Raw genomic sequence first — 7,118 nt, 5'->3', positions numbered from 1 at the left:
TTGTTTAATAGCATGCTGTTTAGTCTCCATGTGTTTGATTTCTTTGGTTTGTTTTTATTGTAGTTGATTTCCAGTTTTATGCCACTGTGATCTGAGAAGATGCTTGATATAATTTCTATCTTCTTGAATTTGAAGAGACTTTGCCTGTGACCCAGCATATGGTCTATCTTTGAAAATGACCCATGTGCACTTGAGAAGAATGTATATTCTGTGGCTTTGGGGTGAAATGTTCTGAAGATGTCAATTAATTCCATCTGGTCTAGTGAGTCATTTAGGATTGCTGTTTCTTTGCTGATTTTTTGTTTAGAGGATTTGTCCAGTGGTGATAGTGGGGTATTAAAGTCTCCTACTATGATTGTGTTGCTATTAATCTCTCCCTTGATATCCTCCAGGAGTTTTTTTTATGTATTTGGGTGCTCCTATATTGGGAGCGTATATGTTTACCAGAATTATTTCTTCTTGTTGGATTTCTCCCTTTAGTATTATGAAGTGGCCTTTCTTATCTCTTGTTATGGCATTTACTTTGAGGTCTATTTTGTCAGATATAAGTATTGCTACCCCAGCTTTTTTTTCATTTCCATTTGCCTGAAAGATATTTTTCCATCCCTTCACTTTCAATCTGTGTGAGTCTCTTGTTCTGAGGTGGGTCTCTTGTAGACAGCATATATATGGGTCATGTTTTTTTATCCATTCAGCTACTCGATGTCTTTTGATTGGAGCATTTAGTCCGTTTACATTTAAAGTTATTACTGAAAGGTATTTGTTTGCAGTCATATCTATTTTTGTGTCTGTATTCCTTCTTACCTGTTTATTTCTTCTTTTTACAGTATTCCCTTTAGCAATTCTTGCATTGCTGGTTTGGTGGTGATAAACTCCCTGAGGCTTTTTTTGTCTGCAAAGCTCCTGATTTCCCCTTCAATTTTGATTGATAGTCTTGCTGGATATAGTATTCTTGGATTCAGTCCTTTGCTTTGCAACACTTTGTATACCTCCTTCCATTCACTTCTAGCTTGTTGTGTTTCTGTTGAGTAATCATTTGACAATCTGATGGGTGTTCCTTTGTAGGTAACTCTCTGTCTCTCTCTTGCCGCCTTTAGGATTCTCTCTTTATCATTTATATTTGCCATTGAAATTATGACATGTCTTGGTGTGGGTCTTTTGGGGTTGATCCTGCTTGGGACTCTCTGTACTTGCGTAACTTTTATCTTTCCCATATCCGGGAAGTTTTCTGTCATTATTTCTTCGAATAGATTTTCTAATCCCTGCTGCTCTTCTTGTCCTTCTGGCAGCCCTATTATACGCATGTTACTTCGTTTCATGTTGTCCCGAAGCTCCCTTAGGCTTTCCTCCTGCTTTTTAATTTTTTTCTCCAATTGCTGTTCATATTGAGCTTGTTTCTGTACCTGATCTTCTAACTCACTAATTCGGTCCTCTGCTTCTTGTAGTCTACTGTTGAAACTTTCCATGGTGTTTTTGATTGTAGCTATATCACTTTTCATTTCTTCCTGATTCTTGCATAAGTTGTTGATTTTCTCATCCATCCGATGTATAAATTCCACGACCATTACTCTGAACTCCTTTTCGGTCATTTTGCAAGCTTCAGTTTCACTAATTTCCTTTCTTGGCGACTCCACATTTTCTTTCCTCTGTGAGTTATTTCGTTTCCCCATTCTGGCTATTACCAGAAAGCTCAAGCTTCCGTTTGCGTGGACCTGGGCCGTGTGCTGTGGGGACTTCGCTCCACCCTAGTTTCACTGAAGTGCTCTGTCACTAGGACGTGTGGCTGCCTTTGGTTGGTGGGAACCAGACTTGCCCAGGATCAGTGTCCCCAGTGTTCCGTGTGGTCTCGTGTGCACATTTAGAATCAGGGGCCCTGTCTGCACCACACTGTTGGTATGTGCCGAGAATGAGATCCTTAGCATGTGCCAGGAGTCAGAGTTTCCCTGTGTCTGCACCAAGACTCGAGTGTCAAAGTCTCTGTTGCCTTGTGTGGTTTCTCGTTGAGAATCAGGGTCCCTGTGTGTGCACGCACCAACAATTGGGGTCGGTGGCTCTTAGTGTGAATGCACTGTGAGTCAGGGATCCCAGGCAGCTGTGACTGGCGTGCCAAATTCCCTGAAGTGGAGCTGCGTCCTGTGTGTGCTCTCTCTACTGAGCCAAACCGGCTAGAGCGCACATTCTTAAAATCCTGAAGGTGAGCTGGTTCAGTGAACTCTCCCAGAGTCCCGGAAGGGGGGCGGAGTCCGTCCTGTGCGCCAAATTCCCCAAAGGGAAGCCCCTCTGTGCACGCTCTAAGACTCCCCGAAGGGGGAGCTGTGACCCGCAAGCCAAATTCCCCCAAATTCCCCGAAGGGGAGCCCTCTGTGCGCACTGACAGATTTCCCCGACGGGGAGCTGCTTCTGTCCCGCGCGCGCGCACACACACACGCGCCAAATTCCCTATGGAGGAGCGCGTCCCTGCGCAAAGCTCGGCAGCTTGGGCGAGGGGCGGGTCTATCAGTTACTATGGCGCTTTCCGCGGGTCTATCAGTTACTATGGCGCTTTCCGTGCGCCTGTGGGCGCTCAGCAGCTTGGGGGAGGGGCGGGTCTATCAGTTACTATGGCGCTATCCACGCGCCTGCGAGGAGGGGGATAGGCTCTTTGACTCACGGAAATCTGCGGGGAAGTCTGGATTCTTGTTGTTTGTTGGTCTGGAGCTGTGATAGCAGTTCTCTGTCCCCAGTGGCTGCAGGGTCCTGGTTTGTGTCAGAAGCCAGGATCCGAGTCTCAGGCAGCTCTGTTTCTCAAGATGGCGTGGTTTCCGCGTCCGCACCAGCCGCCGAGAAGTGTCCGCTTTGTGCGCGGGGCTCCGCCGTCTAGGGCTGCCCTGTTCGGGAGCCCCTTGGAAGACCTGCAGAATCTAACTGACCCTATCTCATACACACACACACACACCACACATCTACACTCTCCTCTATGGGTTCCTCACTCACACTCTCTCTCTCCCTACCTTCCTGCCGGTCGCCATCTCACAATCCAGACTATCCTTGTTGGTTACTTTAGTTCTCTGAGTTTGCAAGACCGCCATGCAGGCCTTCCCTGAGCTTGTCAGGTTAGCATGTGGCCCCTTTCATCCACACCAATATTATATGCAATGATGGAAACCTGAAAGCTTTTCCTCTGAAGTCAGAAACAAGATAAGGATACCCACTCTCACCACTTTTTTAAAATTAATTTTTTTTTATTGTTGACACTATTGCAGATATCCCCTGTTTTCCCCCTCTGCCCATCTCCACCCACCCCACCCCTCTTCCGTTGGTCCTCACCACACTATTGTCTGTGTCCATGGGCTATGCATATATGTTCCTTACCTAATCCTTTTACCTTCCTTTATCCAGTCCCCCTCAACCTCTTTCCAGTTGACATTTTTAAGTCTGTTCCATGTATCATGCTTCTGGTTCTATTTTGTTCATCAGTTTGTTTTGTTCATTAGATTCCACATTTTAGTGGGATCATATGGTATTTGTCTTTGTCTGACTGGCTTATTTTGCTTAGCATAATAATTTCCAGGTCGATCCATGCAGTCCCAAAGTGTAAGAGTTCCTTCTTTTGCTATGCAATTCAGATGGCCCACACTTTGGAACCACTAGCAAAGAAGTTTTGGTAGCTAAATTTGTGGCTGTTTTGGAGCATATCTTATGTTTAATAAGATGGACACAAGACAAGATTTCAGGAAAACAATGAGCAAGAAATTTCCTTCCATCTTGGAAATTTATTACAAATTCATTGAATATTCTGGAATGTATGGAATCAGAGAGCAAGATCAAGAAAAATAGTTGAACAACAAAAATTAGAAATTTGAAAAAAAAGTTAGAAATTTGGTTCAAAGTATCAAGCAAGATTAAAATCCCAAAGTTGACATGGACAAATTTTGGAATATTTAAAGCGAAATGTCAATTCTAATTAAGTCAGAGGTTTTATTATTTGGACTAACTGTGAAGAAATTTATGGAAGGTATGTTTATTATGTTATACTACTAAAAAAATAGAGTTTCTTCTTTTTTACAGCCAGGTAGTATTCTATTGTGTAAATATACCACAGTTTATTCATCCATTCATCTACTGATGGCACTTGGGCTGTTTCCAGATCTTAGCTATTGTAAATAATGCTGCTATTTAAATAGGGATGCATATATTATTTTTGATTGGTGTTTTGGGAATCTTAGAATATATACCCAGAAGTGGGATCATTGGGTCAAAATGCAGTTCCGTATTTAATTTTTTGAGGAAACTCTATACTGTTTTCCACAGTGGCTGCACCAGTCTGCATTCCCACTAAAAGTGCACTAGGGTTCCCACTTCTTCATATCCTCTCCTGCTGTTGTTATTTGTTGATTTATTGATAGTAGCCACTCCAACAGATGTAAGGTGATACCTCATTGTAGTTTTTTATTTTTTTATTGTTTAAAGTATTACGTAAGCAGTACATATATTTCCTTTTTTCCCCCATTGACCTTCCCCCAGCCTCCCTTACCCCCTGTCGCATGCACTCATCCTCCCCCCACCAGTGTCTTGTGTCCATTGGTGTGTTTATATGCATGCATACAAGTCTTTTGGTTGATCTCTTTCCCCTGCTCCCCAACACTCCCCAGCCTTCCCGCTGTAATTTGACAGTCTGTTCAGTGATTTACTGCCTCTGTATCTATCTTTTTGTTCATCAGGTTATAATGTTATTTATTTTCCATAAATGAGTGAGATCATGTGGTATTTTTCTTTCATTGCCTGGCTTATTTCACTTCCTCATTGTAGTTTTATTTTGCTTCTCTCTGATGATTAGTGATCTTGAGCATCTTTTCATCTGTCTGTTTGCTATCTGTATGTTCTCTTCGGAGAAGTGTCTATTCAAATCCTCTGCCATTTTTAAAAAAAGCCTTTCAATCCTTACCCAAGAATATGTTTTTATTGATTTTTAGAAAGAGAGGAAGGGGAGGAAAAGAGAGATATATTGATATGAGAGAGAAACATCGATCAGCTGTCCCCATATGCATCCTGACCGGGGATCAAACCCACAACCTGAGTACGTGCCCTGATTGGGAATTCAACCCACAACTTTTCAGTGTACAGGACGATGCTCCAATCAACTGAGCCACACCAGCCAGGGTTTGCCCATTTTTAAATAGGATTGTTTGTCTTCCTGGTGTTTAGTTGTATAAGTTTTTTATAAATTTTGGAGATTATCCCCTTATAAGATGAATCATTAGTGAATATGTTCTTCCATATGGTGGGTTCCGTTTTCATTTTTCAGATGGTTTCTTTTGCTCTGAGGAAGCTTTTAAGTTTGATTTAGTCCCATTTATTTATTTTTTCCTGTTTTTCCTTGCCCTCAGAGATGTAGAGATATATCAGCAAACATTTCTCTGATAGAGTTCTGAGATTATACTGCCTATGTCTTCTTCTGGGATTTTAATGGTTTCTTGATTTACATTTAAGTGATATATATATATATATATATATATATATATATATATATATATATATATATATTTGATTTCGGAGAGGAAGGAAGTGGGAGAGAGAGATAGAAACATCAATGATGAGAGATAATCATTGATCGGCTGCCTCCAGCATGCCCCCACACTGGGGATCAAGCTTGCAACCCATGCATGTGCCCTTGACCGGAATCAATCCCACAACCCTTCAGTCTGCAGGCTGACACTCTATCCACTGAGCCAAATCGGCCAGGGCAGTTTATATATTTTGAGTTTATTCTTGTGTATGGTGTAAGTTGGGGGTCTAGTTTCACTGATTGAAATTTTAATGAGGATTGCATTAAATCTGTATAATGCTTTGGGTAATATGGACAATCCCATTCAGGAACATGGAATATCTTTCCATTTCATTGTGTCCTTTCTAATCTTTTAAATTAATGGTTTGTAGTTTTCAGTACATAAGTTCTTCACCACCATTATTATGTTTATTCCTAGGTATATTTTATGTTGTTGCTGCAATTGCAAAAGAAGTTGTTTTTCTTTTTCATTTATTTTTTTTGAAATTTTGTTGTTAGTATGTAGAAATGCAGTGGACTTTTGTACATTGATTTTGTATCCTGCAACTTTGCTATATTTATTTATTGTTTCTCATAGGTTTTTGGTGTAATTTTTAGAGTTTTCAATAATAATAATCAATGTCATCTTCAAAAAGTGACTATTTTACTTCTTCATTCCCAATTTGGATGCCTTTTATTTCTTTCTCTTATCTGATTGCTCTGGCTAGGACTTCCAGTTCTATCTAAAATAGCATTGGTGAGAATAAACATCCTTTTCCTGTTCCTGATCTTTGAGGAAAAGGTGTCAGTTTTTCGCCATTGAGTGTGACATTAGCTTTGAGGGTTTGTCATATACGATCTTTATTATATTGAGTGTATTAATCATAAACAGATGTTGTATCTTATCAAATGCTTTTCTTGCATCTATTGATAATACTTTTATCCTTTGTTTTTTAAAATTTTTATTTTATTAAATTTCTATATTAAGGTATTACAAATGTGTCCTTATCCCCGCATTGCCCCCCACCTCCCCCCTCCCAATCATGCCCTCACCTCCCTGTGTTCTGTGTCCATTGGTTAGGCTTATATGCATGAATACAAGTCCTTTGGTTGATCTCTCCCCCTTACCCCCACCCTCCCTTACCTTACCTCTGAGGTTTGACAGTCTGATCAATGCTTCTCTGTTTCTGGATCTGTTTTTGTTCATCAGTTTATGTTGTTCATTATATTCCATAAGTGAGTGAGATAATGTGATATTTATATTTCTCTGACTGGCTTATTTAACTTAGCATAATGCTCTCCAGTTCAATCCATGCTGTTGCAAACGGTAAGAATTCCTTCTTTTTTTTTTACCGCAGCTTAGTATTCTATTGTGTAGATGTACCATAGTTTTCTAATCCACTCATCTGCTGATGGGCACTTAGGCTGTTTACAAATCTTAGCTATGGTGAATTGTGCCGCTATGAAAATAGGGGTGCATATGTCCTTTCTGATTGGTGTTTCTAGTTTCTTGGGATATATTCCTAGAAGTGGGATCACTGGGTCAAATGGGAGTTCCATTTTTAGTTTTTTGAGGAAAAGTCCATACTGTTCT

The 7,118-nt window shown here is 40.6% G+C and overlaps 1 pseudogene across 1 annotated transcript; it reads left to right on the top strand.

Moving 5' to 3' along the window:
- Nucleotides 1-3,558: 3,558 nt before the first annotated feature.
- Nucleotides 3,559-3,834, top strand: LOC307095307 (protein CEBPZOS-like; annotated as a pseudogene). Its single transcript has 2 exons — nucleotides 3,559-3,573; nucleotides 3,664-3,834. The product of its transcript is annotated as a protein CEBPZOS-like (transcript).
- The last annotated feature ends 3,284 nt before the right edge of the window (nucleotides 3,835-7,118 follow it).

This window comes from Cnephaeus nilssonii (assembly GCF_951640355.1).
Source record: "Cnephaeus nilssonii genome assembly, chromosome: X".
Classification (NCBI taxonomy): Eukaryota; Metazoa; Chordata; class Mammalia; order Chiroptera; family Vespertilionidae; genus Cnephaeus; species Cnephaeus nilssonii.
The sequence above is the reverse complement of the archived record's forward strand: the minus strand, read 5'-3'. Positions and strand labels throughout refer to the sequence as shown.